At 37.3% G+C, this 17,840-nt stretch overlaps 1 long non-coding RNA gene across 4 annotated transcripts in view; it reads right to left on the bottom strand.

Moving 5' to 3' along the window:
* The window catches only part of LOC141488210 (uncharacterized), a 146,411-nt gene that overhangs the window by 23,692 nt on the left and 104,879 nt on the right, over positions 1-17,840 (bottom strand). For all 4 annotated transcript variants that reach the window (XR_012468614.1, XR_012468613.1, XR_012468615.1 and 1 more), the window contains 2 exons: positions 16,804-16,909; positions 15,551-15,698 (listed from right to left, as the gene is read on the bottom strand). This is a non-coding gene — a long non-coding RNA (uncharacterized LOC141488210). The remainder of the gene's footprint in view (positions 1-15,550; positions 15,699-16,803; positions 16,910-17,840) is intronic.

Consider the following 17,840-nt stretch of genomic DNA (forward strand, 5'->3'; position numbering starts at 1 on the left):
TAAAGTGACAATATAACTTAATAGAGGAGATGGGCGTTAGTGTGCTACCAATACCAATTGCAGATCAATACTTTCTCTGTAACATATAGTCCAAGAGAACTCTAATAGATCAGGAGAGATGAAGAGACTACCTCAGAGCAACATAATCCAGTACCTATTAGAAGGGAACCTTAAACTACAGACTTTCTGTTTTTCTCTCTATCCACCATGGGGCAAGCCTTTACAGATATTAATGAAACAAGTTTGAGCACCTCTGGTGGACCTTGCCCTATTCTGGATATAGTGTTAGGGACAGACATCGTCTGCAAGAAATTCAGTCTGGCCAGAAAACTCAGTCACACAAGTAGAGAAAGCGTGAATATCAGAGTCATAACTAAGATTTCTCATGGCTGAGACAAGTTCAATTTGGGGTGGGGAGGCTTTGGGGACAGATCTTGTGCCTCAGGACACAAGACCCTCTGACAGAAGATACCTGAGAACTCAGCCATCTGGTAGGGGGAGATAGAGACCCTGAACTACTTCCCTGAACTAGGATACTGCTAGGGAGATCAGGGGCAAGGAAGAAAATAGTCGGGTGCATTGACTGAAATAGAAAACAAGCTATAAGATAGTTTTCTGTTTTCATGAATCATTCTTACTAACTAGGTGTTAAAGCTGTTTATTTCTGCCTACCAAAGTAGTACAAATGTTATCAGCACGCTCTGAATTTTGTCACTAAAACAAAGCTCTGGTCCCCCTACTTTAAAGTTCTAGTAAATGATTTAACTACACTGAGTTATGGCTCACATCAGTCTTACTGATTGGTTGCACTATTCATCATAATTAGAACAGGAAAGAATCATTTTAATTGATTATTACATAGGTCTTAGCTGATTAGGACCACAGTATAATGGTGGATTGGTTGCTTCGTCATAGTACCTCAGTTTCTTCACCCAGAAAGATAGTAATTTGGGGATAATTAATATAAAGCAAACTGACATGATCTGCTACAGGAACAAAAGCCACCTTTGTTATTTTAAGCCCCAAACATCCTCTAGGAAGCACATTTATTCATCCTGACCTACTAGATTATCTTTCCCATGTTTGTTGTTCAGATTTGTTTATTTTTTTAATTATTTTCCATTCCTCTGATCTTTTCCAGGCTCCACTGAGATGATTCCAGTTAGGTAAGCACTAAAGCTTCAGCCAGGAAGACCAAATTCTAGACCCTGCTCTCTAGTAACATAGACACCAAATGCAACAAGGAAAAATTATATTTAGAAAAGGGCACATATGGATTGGTAGGCTGTTTGTTCATTTATTTGTATTAAAAACAAGACATGACAAAAAATGACAAAAGAGGTTTCAAAAAAGATTTTAAGGCAGGATGCAATAGTCTTCTTCATAAATAAACAACAGAAATATTAATACTAATACTTAAAGGTTTACAAAGTACTTTCCACATATCATCTCCTTTGAACCCATTATCTATCTTGTGAGATAGGCACTGAAACTGAGTTTCAAAGAGGCTGACTCTCCCTTACTCCCATATTAAGTGTTTGAGGCGGGTTTGAGTATTCCTGACTTCAGGTTCCACTATACCATGATGCCTCTCAAATGCAAACATATAGCACAAACATCTCTGAGGCACTTGCAGTGTCTATAGTTAACCTTTCCACATTGAAATGTTCCCTATTGCATTTTCAATATATTGCAAGTCAGCAAAAAAAGTAAATGAGTTTTTCAGAAGACACAGAAGACACATGAAGGTCAGCAGATAACATTGAAAAATCTTAGAAACTCAGAAATGCATAAAATATATGCATAGTATTGCATAATAACAATATATTTTCTCTTTTAATGTTGTAAACACCCGATAAAAGAAAAAATTAGACTTTTTCTCTGATACAAAGGGAGGGTCAAATGCATATTTTCCAGATTGCAGGGATACTATACCCCTAACCCCCTCTATGTGGAAGGGATATTGTAGTAGAGATAAATAGAAGACAATGTGATGTAATGGCATGCAACTGAACTTTGTTCATTTCCATTTTCCTCCTCATCTATAAATTTGGATTAATGATAATTGGTTATCTACCTCATAGGAATGTTGTAAGGAAGGTACTGTATAACTCTTAGGATGCTATTGTTGTCGTTTGCCCTTCATTCTTGAAGAAGACTATGACATCAGGGAACTGATGCCATGACTTGGAAGTGAATTGCATTTAAGAGGGCTGGACAAAGTCCACAGCCTCACTTTCTCCTTCAGGGTCATCTGGATTGACTGGTCAGATATAGATCAGAATGCCTGAAGATGGCCCCAGAGGCAGTGGGAGACCTTGGCCTTTTTAAGCTAGGATCTTTTCTAGTTCTCAGTTTGTCAGAGGCAATATCCATTCAATGAATAAGGCTAGGTAAGAAGAAATGAAGCAATGACTTCTTTTACCTATGGTTCTACACAAAAATGGGTTGCTATTCTTTCATGAGTATTAAGAGTGTGAATGAAAGGGGCAACTAGGTGGCACAGTAGATAGAGCACTGGCCTTGGAGTCAGGAGTACCTGGGTTCAAATCTGGCCTCAGATACTTAATAATTACCTAGCTGTGCAACCTTGGGCAAGCCGCTTAACCCCCTTGCCTTGCAAAAATCTAAAAAAAAGGAAAAAAAGAAAAATGAGAGAGTGTGAATGAGGAAGCACTGAGGTCAGGAGATTTGACTTGACTTTGAGCAGGAGAAAGGTTTTATTTACTATAGCATAAAAGGAGGCTTCATCAAAACATAAAAGTCTTCAAAATCTCCCTGTTGAAATTAGGCCAATATTTCCTTATTACTAGCCTCCCATCACTTAAATGATTGAATGAACAAATGAATGAAGAAGCATTTATTAATACCTGTGTTCTATGATATTAAGCCCAGATTCTATGCTATAAAGTGGACATGGAAAGACTTAAGTGAAACTGTCCTGTGTCACCATTCTAATAGGGGGATGGATACAGGAAGGGAGGATGGATGGCCAGGGAAGTGTCTGGGTAGTCACAAGGATTGTCAATACAGCCATAAAACAATGGATGGTTGTGCCTTTTCTCCTAGCAATAATAGTGTATGATCATTGTTCCCACAGTTAGAGCAGTAGTTTGAAAAGGAACGAGAATACTACTGTGCTATAAGAAATCATAAGCTCAATGATCTTAGAAAAAACATGACTTAGACTTGTGTAAAATAAAGAACAAAATGTACAGAACCAAGAGAACATTGTATATACACTAACAGCAATAGCTTTTTAATAACAATTTTGAACAAAATAAGTAAGTCATTTTGACTATTATAAATACACAAATTAACTACAAAAGACACATGAAGATGTTAGTTATATCTAGAGATATGATTTTACACATACAAACAAACACTTACACACATATATACATATATATTTGTGTCTAATGGCAACCATATCTGGGGGGGGAAGAAAAAATTGCATGATAATTTTATTATATAGTTAAAACAAATAGTGAGTTGTACCTATCTTTTCTATTAAATTAAGTTATAGAAATGCTTGCTTTATCCCATATGTTAAAAATAAAATAAATATTAAAAAAGAAAAAAGATGGGTAAGATGCTACCTACAAAAAACCATCAGGTACCAAGTCTCATCCATGTGACCTCTACAGTAACTAGCATCAATCCCCACCTCTTCATTCCTACTGACAAGTCCTATGGATCTTTACAAAGCAAGGCAGATGGTGAGGTGCTATGCTAACTACATCCTGGTATCCTGGTAAACATCATGGGATGCAAAGTTTGGTCTGGGGCCATCAAGACTAGACAGGTCAAATCTAGAGCAAAACCACTAGCTAAGCGGATGAACTCCAGAGGCTTGGGAAGTCAGAGGGGTTGGAAAACCCTCACCCCTAGCAGAATTCCCAAGCTGCATAACACTGAGAGGCTTCTCTATCTGCTCTCATCATGCTCCATACTACCACTCTTCATCTTCATTGTAACTTTTTTCAGACTTTGTCCAAAGTGTCCCAGGTGGCTGGAATTGTTTGCTTTCTCTTTCCCTCCCTTTGATTTCAGGTCAATGCACAACTCTTTCCTTTAATTATTCCTATCTACTCCCTACTCTGAAAAAAAATGAGTAAGTAAGAGATAGTGGGGTATAAAAGGGACCATTTTGATTATATTAAATTCAAAGGGTTTTGTACAAATAAAACACATGCAACCAAAAGTAGTAGGAAAGCAGAAAACTGGAGAAAAAAATATAGACAATTTCTCAGATAAAGATCTCATAATTCAAAAATATAAAGAACTCTGTAAAATCTATAATAATAAGAGACATTCCCCCAGTTAACAAATGGTTATAGTGATCATGTTTTAAAGTAAATAGTTCTGTAATTGGCTTACCTTTTTTGTCCTCCATGATACTGGAGGAATCAAATGAGATAAGGCATGTAAATTGAGGTGAAATCATAAAGTCAATTATTGACACTGATATGACTGTAACTAATTTTACTTTTAAACCTGGATGGGATTTTCTCTTCTTTTATTTGAAGAGGGAGTTAGGTAGCATAATGGATAAAATGGTGACCTTGAAATCACGAAGACCTTAATCCAGATCCTGCCTCAGACACTTAGTAGTGATGTGATGCCCCTGGGTAAGTCACTTAACCTCTGTTGACCATCATCTATAAAATGGTGATGATAATAGCATCTATCTCACAGAGTCATCATGAAGATCAAATGAGATAAAACTTCAAGGACCATATAAATAATAGCTAATCCCCCAAAATGCCTAATGTGTTTTTATGCATTCCACAGATGTAAATTTAGTAAATATTTATTGCCTCAGTTCTCTAGGACAACATAGTTATGAATCAAATGAAGAAGAGAGTGATTTTTTTGTTTAAAATATTACAATCTTGAAAAATTTTAAATATTTATTTTTCTACCAGCATCTCAGAACTTATTTCCCCCTAAAATTTGTTCTAACTCTTCACTTGCCTCCTGCTGTGGATAGCACCACTGCATCTTCCAGGTTTCCAGACACAAATGCTCAGTGCCATCCTAAAGACTGCCTTACCTTTCCCCCAAAAGCTTATCAATTGTCTCATCTTTTGGTCTCTGCAGGAACTCTTCCCTCCTTTTCATTTCATTGTCAAGGCCCTAGTGCAGGTACTTATTAATTCTCATCTTACATTGGCTTCTGAATAAAGTCTAAGATTTTTAAATTGGCATTGAAGGACCTCTATAATCTTTCTCCTAAATTTCCAGATATCTTACATTCCTCCTTTTCACATATGCTACATTCTTACCAAACTGAATTCTTTCTAGAGTTATCCATGAAAATTTTTTTATTCTTTCCTCTCTTTCCTTGTGCTACTTATACCTTAAGAATAGAACACTGTTTATATATTCTTGATTTTAAAAATTCAGACAAGGTCCTTGTTAGATCTTATCTGGAAAAGCATAATCCCACGGAGTGACAGTTGCCTTAAATTTCTGTGTTGCTGTATTAATAAAGTTTATAAGAATGATGATGATGATGATGATAGTGATAATGGTGATGATGGTGATAATATGAAGGAGGAGGAGGAGGAGGAGGAGAAGGAGAAGGAGAAGGAGAAGGAGAAGGAGAAGGAGAAGGAGAAGGAGAAGGAGAAGGAGAAGGAGAAGGAGAAGGAGAAGGAGAAGGAGAAGGAGAAGGAGAAGGAGAAGGAGAAGGAGAAGGAGGAGAAGGAGGAGGAGAAGAAGAAGAAGAAGAAGAAGAAGAAGAAGAAGAAGAAGAATGAAGGGGAAAGCATCAATTAATATATTTTATCACCAGGCTATGTGATTGGTAGATTGGTACTAGGAATACAAATTCCAAGCTGGATAATCCCTGCTCTCAAGGAGTTTATATTCTAATAGGGAAAGATAACTCATATTGAAGAATCAGAGTATTTTTGGATGAAATCACAGAGATGATGAGCGGAACCATTGGACAGGTAATTGTCACTTTTTGGAAGCAATGGTTGTATTGATATAAGTGTTCCCAGAGCAAGGGTTGTAAAGGAGGGAAATTTGGGAAGGAGGGATGCTAGTGGATCAGTAGGACAGATGGCAAGATGAGTGGGGTGAATGGGTATGTAGTGTAGTCTGGAGACCAGCTAAATAATGTGGGTTAGGTGATTTTTACATTGACTCACTCACCCATCAGGACAGCTGGACCCCAGGGCAGAATTCACAAAAACAAGTGGATTAACTCTCCAAGAAGCGTAGCATAGTCTCTCGATAGTTTGACACATTCTATTCCAGATTGGGGGGGGGGGGGGGGAACAATGAGAGGACAGATAGCAAGACGTCCAGAATGGATGAATGAAGATCATACCAGTACCTCAAATGAAGGCACCAAAGCTCTAGGTTTTCCTAACAGAGTGTCATTTGGTAGATGGTTAATTGAGTTTAAAACCATAAGGCCTCAGTTTTATTTTTCTCTTTGTCTTCTTTCTGACTTTGTTTCTTTGCTATGGAGCAAGTCACCTAATGGAGATAAGGCTTCTTTGATAAATGACTTGTCATCCCACCTCTACTTCTTGGAAACATGGCCAGTTGGGAGATCCCATTTAGGGTGGGCATTGCACTCCATGGGGAGTGGGATGCCTTGAAAGGGACTCTTGTTAGCTTCTGATTTATGGAGCATGCTTATCTCTTGGGCCCCTGGGTGGATGTACAAGAACAGAAGCGATTAATTAATAGGACGCCCAGACTCCCCTACCAAGTCGGTCCCCCCTGCATGAATCAGGCGGGTGGGAACAGATGGGCTTTGGCTCATGCCTTCAAGGCAGATGGGCGCAGGCTTTGTCAGACCATGAACGGAAGCAAATTCCAGAGACATTGGCACTCCATAGAGAATACCCTGGTTCTTGTGCCCCACAAGGACCTGGAGACTGTCAGCCGATCCCAGATGCAGGGCTCAGTATGTGGAGAGAAAGGTGATCTCTGAGATATAATTACCTAATTAATAAATTAAATAAAATAATTATCACTCTGACTGAGTCTCTGAAGCACAATCAACACCTCCCAAAAGGGGGGAAGAAGGGGGGACATTAACCCCACCATTCTCTATTCTGAAGCTAGAGAGCTAAGTATGTAAACATTTCCAATAGTGACATTCCCACAATTTCTTTTTTGCTGGTTGCATTTCATAGGATCACCTACCTAAGCAGAGTGGTGAAAAGGAAACTGCATTTGGTATCAGAAAGATCTGGATTCATAATCAATATCTGACAACGACTACTTGGGTGACCCACTCAACCTCCTTCATTATCACCATCATTATCAAAGCTAACATTACATAGCACCAACTATGGATATGGATCAGATACTGGGCTAAACCCTTTACAATTATTATGGATTGGATCCTCACAACCACCATGGGAGATCTTGCTATTATCTCTATTATACAGAAAAGGAAACAGGCAAACAGCAGTTAAATGACTTGCTCAGGGTCACACAGCTAGTGTCTGAAACCATCATTGATATCTTATTTCATGGATTCAGTGTGTTGTCTTTTTTTCCCCCTGATTCTTTGCCACAGGGATCTCAACCAATCACAGGGATAAAACTATTTTATTGACTTTTAAATCCTGGTTGCTCCTTACGGACTTAATTCCACTTTACTTCTGGATCACCTCGACCTGTCAGGATGGTGTGAAAGCAATAATTGAGGAGAGTCCCAGTAGAACTTCCAGTGTAAGTTCCAACAAAGAAGGACTATTTCCTTTTTATTTGTTTGCTATTTATTCCCAGCATCCCAGCAAAGTGTCCTGCTAGTTATTTGCAAATAATATAAACATCAATAAATGTTTGCTTAAATGAATTGCTTGAATCTTAGCTTGTGTGCTGTCTTGGCTATTCTCCTTAATGGGAAACAAGAGATTCTGTTATTGATGGTGGTGCTTAAGCTTTGTATTAATTATTTACAGTGATTTAAGAAGGTGCATCCCAAAGAACTCTTACTGTACTGAGTATTGATTGCATTTGTAAAACCATTCAGTAAATAATAAGGAAAACAATCCTCCTCCCAGGATCTGAAAACACTTTCATTTCAGCTACCTCATTTATCTTTACAACATCTCAGTGAAATAAGAAGAGGGTCCTTAAGCTAACCTTCCAAGTGTTTAAGTATAGTTCTTTGCTCATCTCCAAAGTGAGGAGTGATGTGGGCAAAAAGCGGTCTTGATCAGAAAATAGGCAAAGCAGGTAGATTCCTCAGCCTAGGTAGTGCCAAGTTCTACCTATACATAGAAAATGAGTATTCCATATATTAGATCCAGATCTTGGTCTGGATATATGAGTAACTGTAACAAAATGGAGAATGTGGAGAACGAGTTGGATCAGAAGATGGTGGAAGTACATTGACACAAATCAGGAACGTGTGGTGAAGGGGTGGCAGGTGAGGCAGAGCTAAGCCTCATCTCTGATGGCAAAGGCTTGAGCTTATACACCTGGCTCATATCATTGAGGGAGTGAGTAAGTAGTGAGACTCAGCTCTGCCTCACCTGCCACCCCCTCACCTAAGGTTCCTGGGACAAAGTGGAGGGTTAATAAATGTTTATGGGTTGATATGACCAAGATCACTTAGGTAATAAGTGGTCAGGTTGAGATTTGAATCCAATTAGATTCCAGGTTGCAGAGGAGTACATTCCAAAAAGGTTACTTTGATTCCCTCCCTACCCTAGGTTTGTATTTGAAAGTATGGTAATGATTAAGAATAAGTTAACATTTCTCTAACACCTGCAAAGGGCAAGCTTCTACAGAACTAGATGTAGCCCGCAGCCAATAGAGCCTTGAAAGTTGTACATACAAGAAGAGAATCATGGAAGGCTGGAGGTATATGCAAGGTAGAGATCTTCAACAAGAAAAAAATTTAAAAAAAACCCTTTGGGTATTTTTGCCTTCATCCTCTGAGACTCGGATGTCACATGGTTCTGGGCTTTCGCAGAATTTCAATTTCGAATACATTCATGGAAATGATTTTTGCTTTCTTTGCTGCCTAATTAATGCAGGGAGTGAATTGTAGACAGCATTCAAACCTTCTGGGTTTTGTTTATTTGCTCATGACTCAAGCAACTTTTCATTTTCAATGGATCTCTCCAAAGCATATTAAACTTCATACAGTTCTCCCCAAACCAAACTGGGATGACATAAGTTTTAAATGCAATAGTTACATGTAGATTAACGTTCTCTGGAATTTCATTATCCTAAATCTCCCCTCTAGCTTCCAACCCAAATTTCATGACAATTTTAAGTGCATCGTTGACTACCTATAGGATATGAGAAAAAGGAAGTTTATCCATTCATTTTTCAAATCAAAGAGGGGGAAAAAATCTTCCCCAATATGGGTTTAGGTTTTAATAAACTTTAAGTGTAGTCAATTGTCTGCAAAAACAGAAGGGAACAAAGGAACAGACAGTCTAAACTAGCAGATAATCCAACAAATGGTTTAGGTGATCTCTTTTAGCAACAACTTTATCTGTCTAATTACATTTGACTCAGGCTATTACAAAAATGAATTTTCATTCCCTGAACTGATGATAACTGAAGGACTCAGAAATGTCCACAGAACAGTTTTAAAGTGTCCTGGGTTATTCACATCAGAATATCAAGAAAAAGCAGTATTTGAAGCATCAAAACAAGATTTATTTCATTCACTCTTGTTGCAGTAGTGGTAGTGGTTGGTTTGTTTTGTTTTATTTTTCTCCAAGGTTACTGGATCCTAATATTGTTGCTTATTTAATCTTTCTGTAGAGAGGAGCTGCTTAACTTGACTGACACATATTCATGGAGAATAGGGCTGAGAGACAAGACAATTAGGTTCTAAAACTAAGTCTCCAAGTAATTTTATTCTTGCTCTGTCCTTGGTTTCTGTTTAGCTTATATTGAATTGTATGATAGACAGGTACAACATGAATAAATGGAAATTCTAGGATTAATCCCAAGCTGCATTTTATTCATCCCTTGTCATACTAGCAAACTAGTCCATATCTAACTAGTTCCAAGTACTGTTAATCAGTAGGAAAAAAGTGACTGAATGAAATTTTATCTCCTCTGCTTTTTCCCTCGTGCTTTCTAGAGAAGGTGCTAATAAATGAAATAGTTAATAGGCAGGAAGCAGAAGGGCAGCTAGGTGGTGCAGTGAATAGAGGACTGGGCTTGGACTAAGGAAGAGCTCAAATCTGCTCTTAGACACTTACTAGCTGTGTGACTCTGGGCAAGTCACTTAACTCTCTTTTGGTTACCTCGGGTGTGAAATGAACTGGAGAAGGAAATAGTAAACCATTCCAGTATCTTTGCCAAGAAAATCCCAAATGGGGTCACGAAGGGTCTGAAATAGCTGATAAAAATAAACAATAAAAGGCAGCATAGGCAGAGGGGATGAATAATCCACAAATAGGTCAGTTCTTAAAGAATCAAAGACTAAGTTTGCTCCTATTCTATGAAAAGTGGTATATAAATACCAATACATCCTACCTAGGATAAAATAAGGTAATCCTCCAATGTGTACCTAGTCTTCAACTTCTGGAAGGTTTACAAGAAACCATTTAATATTTTGGGGGTAGTATTATACATTTCTTTGGGGCTTGAATTTAGAGACCAGTGGTTAGAGCACTGAACCTGAAAACAGGAAGACCCAAGTTCAAATCCAGCTTCATATACGTATTAGCTGTGTGACCTTGTACAAGTCCTTTAACCTCTGTTTGCCTCCATTTCCTGACCTGTAAAATGAGATTAATAACAACACCTACCTCAGGGCAGTTGTGAGACTAAAATGAGATAATATTTGTAAAGTGCTTTGCTCACTGTGAAGTACCATATAAATGCTAGCTATTTTATTGACATTGTTACTATTATTATGCTATGAGGATTTATGATTTCATGACATTTCTGGATATATATATATATATATATATATATATACACCTCAAAAAGTCTTTTTGTAAAGGTCAATAAACTGTAGTATATAGTTTGTATATTTCAAAAGTCAGATATATCTGAAAATAATAACAGAAATAACAATGGACATGGTAGCAACAATAGCTTTATTATTTATTTACAAAACATATTTTGAAAACTTTTCTCTGTTTAATATCTTATATAACCTTTAACCAAAAATTAATCTCTGGATTTACATGAGAACTTGATTTAATCTTTTGATAGTATCACAAATCTGTACTAATTTTCTAACCACATAACCCAATCAGGTCAGCAGAGAAATTATTATGAAATCCATTGTTTCAGTGAGAAATTGAGTATCTAAATGACTCATTCAAAATACCAAAGTAAGTTAGTGGTGAAGCCATGACAAAGAGTATTATAGAGGGAAGCAGGCTGCTTAGAAAATAATTCTGATTCTTTCATTGTCATTTTCTTCAGGCATAGGACAAATCACTTAACCTTTTCATCCCTCAATTTTCTCAGCTAGATAATGTTAATAATACTATACCCCTTAGCTAGTTCATAAGAATTTGGCAAAGATTAATGAGATAATAGCTGGAAGGCTCTCTGACTTGCTCATAGAAAGGTACTGTGTAACTTATGATTATTAGATATTATTATTATATTATAAATCACAGAAATGTTCATATAGACACCTGCATTTTAAGGCATGAGTACTGAAATTGAAACTGAGGGATTTATCATTCCAAATCATAGTCTTTTTTGTTTTTAAGTGGCACTGTTGAATGCACCTATTAATAATTTATGGTGCTACGAAGCTGTGGCATGCACTTAAATAAAAGCCCTCTCCTTTATTTGAAAAGGAAAATGTCTTAGCACCTACTCAGATTATACAATTTTCACATTTTTCCTTTTGGTTCTTAGTAGAAGGCTTTTTTACCATCCAAAAGGATTTTATTTTAATTGGACATAGCAATATAAAGTGAAATAGGGATTTGGCTAATTGGATAATGCAGCTTATGAAAAGAAAGTCAATGGCCAAACCAGATTTTGTGACACAAATCTTGATATCTTCCTTGCCCAAGTTAATTACCATCCCTATTTCATTTTGTGAGGTGTATACTTCTAAATTGGGCCACACATTTAAATATTTGCAAATGGAGACAACGACCAAATTTTGTCACTATTTTCCTCTTGATCTTTGAAAGAAAGTCTTTCTCAGGTCAGGTGTAGGTAATACTCATAGAACCTGTAGGCTAAAGGATGAATATTGATGAATTTGATACTAATGCTTCTACTTTCTGTCCCTCCCTCCCTCCATTCTTCTTCAATTTCCTTTATTTTTCTCCCTTTATTTCTCTTCGTTTTTCTTTTCCCCCACCACAGTCCTGCCAGAGGCATCCATCAAAACAGCTTTGTCCTCCCTGGGCTAGAGAGGTGATACTGGTCCTCAGTGCAGCTGTGGATCCAGATAGGTGACAGATAGGCCTCAGAAAGAAGTATGCAGGGAAGTAGGGAAGATGCTAATTTTCTAATCTCCATCTGTGACATTTAAAGCCAGACTAAGGACAGGAAGCTGGATGCTAAGATCCTGACTCCTCAAGAGTCTGCCATTGTATTTTACTATCTCATGTCTCAGAATTAAGATAGAAACTGGTCACGTGACAGGAAAGCAATCACTGTCTCAGCAAGAGATGCTTAAAGGGATTTTTCATTTTTCCTTCTTGCTAACAAGATCTGGGTTTCATTTGGTCTCGAGTAATGGTTTGAAGAGTGAGGAATTCAAGTCCATAAATAAAAATGTGGGTCATGTCACGAATAGGGGTTTTTAATATAGGGGAAGAAAGATGAACTTCCCTTAATGATTATTTAGAAAGGAAAAGGTGAAACTGCTTCTTTAAAAATGGGGCTTGATTTCTTAAGTTCATCCTCCTTATAGTATCTTCTCTCCAACTGAGTCCTCCTCTAATTAAGGCTCCTGACCTCAAGAGTCAGACCATCTCAATGGCTCAGCCTGAGCCAATGTGTTTTGAAGCTGCTTTTTCATTCATTCTTCATGCAAATGAAATACAATTAGACCCAGTTAATCTGCATCTCCTTTGCAAACTCCATTGTCAATGGGATTTAGGGTAGGAGGGGAATACCCCTCAGATTATAAAACCAAAGGACCAAACATCCTATCAGATCAGTTACTCCTTAAATCTTTTTGGTAGGGAGACATATGGAAGAAGTATGTGGGGATTATCACCAACCCTGAGAGTATCCATTTTAGTTCTGGGGATGAATGACTTTCACAGAGCTTTGGTTCTATTTTTCCTTGTAGGGCTGCACTTTGCCTTGGTCACAGAAAAGGGGGATAAAAAGGGAGGAAGATACAACTTAGAGCTCTTCACCAAGAGTCAAGATTTGGGGGTGAAGGGGGGTGATTTTATCTAAACTATTTCTGCCTACTTGATTAGATATTTTGAAACAAAAAAAACAGCTTAAAATTAGGGATGGAAATTTGGGGTGGTAGTGGAAACATTTAACAACAAATAGGACTTCTTCCCTGCTAAAGGGTGTTGTTGCTCTTACCCTAGCTAAATAAGCCAGAAATAAAAAGTCTTCTGTTTGTTCTGAAAGACATAATCTTGACTCTCCAGTCTAAATTTTGCATTTCGTGCTTTTAGATAGGAAATGATCTGTTGTTCTGAAAAGTAAATGTAAATAGAGCTTAATTTGGTTTCAGAAGATTTGGGATTTACTCTGACTCTCCCCCTTATTACCTGTGAGACTTTTAACTAGCTGGAAAATGAAGGATTTGGACCAAAGTACCTTTAAGGACCCTTTCATCTCTACAGCTTTCATCCTAAAATAGGAATCTTCCCTTAATTGTTGCTGTTGCTACTGCTGTTGTAGAAAGGCATTGCTTTACGGTACCTCGAATACTGAAGAATACCTGTATGAACAATTGGATCTGCCATTTATAGGCTGTTCTTCAAGAGTCCATGGAACCATGAACCCTTGATTTGATCTCATTGACCTCGTCCAGGAGTGTCATAAGGTTCTAATGAGATAATGAATGTAAAGCATTTTGTAAAGCTTAAAGCACTATATAAAAGCCAGTTGTTGTCATCATCATCATATTGTCATCATTATTATTAGCCTAAAGGCACCAAATCTCCGTTCTGGTAAAGACATCATTCCCTGAGTCTTCCATTGAAATCCTACTGAGTTCAAAAAAAAATGTTTGTAGAGATATATAGGGGTGTGTTGGTAAATGTATAAAAACCATATTCTCCAGGTGGGAAAATATGCATATACATTTTAACATGAATATGCACTATTAATACTCTCTTAAGTCTAAACAATCAACAAAACAATAAATCAAGCCTTGATTTTTTTTCCAATTTCTGAAGTGTAAATACTCATACTGAAAATTAAACAGTGAAGCAGGTTTGCACTGGGTCCAGCACACTATTGTCTTAATTCATCTAGTCATTTGTTAAAAATAAAAAACCAAAACTGGCCTGATTGTTTATTGATAGATCTATTGCTTAAAAAATGACCAGTAGAGAGAAAGACAGACAGAGAGAGAAAGAGAGAGAGAGAGAGAGAGAGAGAGAGAGAGAGAGAGAGAGAGAGAGAGAGATTGTGTATGTAAGAGTTGAAGGGGACCTTAGGAGCCAATTAAATCCAACCATGCTCAAAATGAATCTAAAAGTCAATCTTCTCTCCAAAATGTCAGAATGCTTTTATACATAAATTTTTATATGAAATATGTATATATATGGAAAGTTACATGCAAAGAGCCATATGTGTGTCTATCAAAATCCATGCCTATATTCCTATCTATATGTTTATATTTACTGTTGTTATCATTCAGTATTTTTCAGTTATGTTTGGCTTTTCATGATACCATTTAAAGTTTTCTTGACAAAGATAATGGAGGGGTTTACCATTTCCTTCTCCAGATCATTTTACAGATGAGGAAACTGAAGTAAACAGGTTTAAATGACTTTACCCAGGTTTACTCAGCTAATAAGTGTCTGAGGCCAGATTTGAAATCAGGAAGTCTTCCTGACTCCAGACCCAGTACTTTTAAGATTCTCAAAGTGTTTTACTATGAATAACTCTGAATCTTGGGTTTCTTTTTCATAAAGTAAGGGAAGAACCCAAACAATTTTTAAGCAGAGACTGTGCTAAGCTGTATACAAATACCATCTCATTTGAGCCTACAAAACAACCCTAGGTACTACTATGCTTTACAGATGAGGAGGCTGAATTTGAATTCATGTCTTCCTGATTTCAAGTCTGGTATTCTCTATAATGCCAACTATTTTTCACTGTAGAACCCTAAAGCCTCTAGAATAAAATAAAAATAAAGACTCAGATCACAGAACACAAACATAGAGCTTCCATTCTGAGAAGGTCTCAGTGACCCCTAATGGCTCTGCCACTTGAATACAAATCCATTTTACACTGTTTCTGATGTGATTAGTATTGACCAATCCCTAAGCATCCATCCATCCATCTTTCTCTGTAAACAAAAGGGGAAATATTTCCAAAAATCAGTCCATTACCCTTTGGGGAGTTCTCATCTGTAGGAAAATATACAGTGTTGTCTTTTTTGCTTATATATCTTGTTTAAACCTACCTCTCAGATGCTAACTTTGACTTTGCTGTCACTAGTTGAAGTTCTCAGGACACCCAGGTGACTGATTCTATTGTGACTCTCCCACATCAGTATAAAGTGATTTCCATCAGGGGCAGGGAATCTCCATGCAGGCTGAATAAGGTCCACACTGAAAGGCAATCACAGGCAGGACTCAAAATTCAATAAATCTGGAGTTTTATAGGGATGAATTAATTAAATGTTTGACCAAATATAGCGCACAAATGATGTTACAAATATTCAATGACTTGTTATAAACATTCAAATGACTCTTGGCACAAGAAAGTTTCCCCATTCCTGATCTACGGAGATATAATCAATTACTTAACTTGAAAAGGCTACAAGCCAAGACTAAAGTAGAGGGAGTGGGTGGCAATGTTTTGTTTACACATGATTGTGCACTCAGTGCAGACACCGAGGTTGAAATTTCAGAGTATGGAGAAATTGTCTACTGCCTGTACTAATTTTCTCCTGATAATTAACACCAAGAAAATAGAGATTATCTACCAGTCAGCACCACACCATCCATCCATGGAACCAACATTTATAGCAAATGAAGAAATTTTGAAGGCTGTAAATAAGTTCATTTACCTTGGCAATAGAATTTTCTGGAATGTGTTTATATATAATTAAGCTGAGGCATGTAATGCCAGAATTAGTTCAATGCTTTGTAGGCTCTAAAGGAATGTATAGGAGAGAAGAGGTATTAGACTGCCCTCCCAAAATGAAGGTCTAGAGTCATTGTGTGACCTCTTAGTTGTATGTCTATGACACCTGGACAGTCTGCCGGCCCTAGGCCAGAAAAACTGAATTACTTCCATTTGAATTGCCATAGGAAGATTCTGAAGGTTGCCTGGCAAGATAAACTACAGAGCATTGAAATATTTTCTCAAGCTAAATTGCCAAGCATTCAAATTCTTCTGTAGAGTGGTCACATTATTCAAATCCCAAGCATAAACTTGACTAAAACTTTTAAGGAGAATTCACACAAAGCCAAGTACTCACATGGAGGTCAGAAGAAGCAATACAAGGACATTCTCAAAAGCTCTCTGAATAATTTTAGAATTTATTGTGGGAGAGACACTGGCACAGGACAACCCAGCATGGCATGTCTATATCAAAGAAGGGACTCTGTTCCATAAGCAAATCAGAATGATTATAGTTTAAAAGAAGCATGAGATGTACAAATCTAGAAACACCATTCTAAATGTTCACATGGGCTGTTTGTGCCTCACCTTTGATAGCGTCTTCAGGAGTCAGATGTGCAACCAGCCACAGTGGGTAATGTCCATATTGCATTTTGGCTCCAGAATATTAATGTCATCTTGGTCTTCTTTGAGTCTGAAGGACGACAACCACTAGGTCAAGAAACTCATTGGCGCATATATATATATATATATATATATATATATATATATATATATATATATATATATATATAGAGAGAGAGAGAGAGAGAGAGAGAGAGAGAGAGAGAGAGAGATAGCAGATTCCACTTGATTCCTTTTGCATTCAGTTGTTTATTTGCTTGGTATTAGAATATTTGTCTTCCTTTACTTCAGCACCTTTCCCATCTTTATCACTCAAGTCAACAAGCAATTATTAAACATCAACTGTATGCCACACAGTGTTAAGGTTGGGTTTACAAAGTAAAGGCAAAAAATACACAATTCACATTCTCATTGGGAAGACAATATGCAAAACAACTATATACAAAAATACAGGTCTCCAACGTCCAGTGGCTCAGAAATCTCCTCTGCCACATGACTGAAATGTTTTATAGTTCTTTCTCTCCTCAGTGTAATAAAAGAAAGCATGTTTTAGGTTAAGTTTTCCATTTTATTAATAAAAGCATTTGTGAAAAAGTGAAGGGTTTTTTGTAAAGAAAATGAAATGCTATCTAGCAACTTTCCATCCATGGAAAATAGTTCACTCTTACCCCTTTCATGACCCCAGGACCTAATTTTACAGTCCATTTTCCCTCCTCTCAGGTTCTGTCTATATGAGTTTTATTTTCTACACAAAACCCCATGGAGAGCTGCTCTTACTGCACTCCCTATGATGTGTGTCAGAGAATTTCCATCTTCTGTAAATTCCTATTTCCAATAACCAGTTATTACAAGGTCACAGAACTGAGCTCTCCTCCCAGCTGGAATCCCAGAGATGATTCTTCAGATGCATTAACCTTGTGACAAGACAGTAATGCCTGAGGATATATAAGCCAAATGCTGAATGTATTAATCCAGAGGTCAAAGAGCACTACATGAGAGCC

Source organism: Macrotis lagotis, chromosome 5 (assembly GCF_037893015.1).
Source record: "Macrotis lagotis isolate mMagLag1 chromosome 5, bilby.v1.9.chrom.fasta, whole genome shotgun sequence".
In the NCBI taxonomy this organism is placed as follows: Eukaryota; Metazoa; Chordata; class Mammalia; order Peramelemorphia; family Peramelidae; genus Macrotis; species Macrotis lagotis.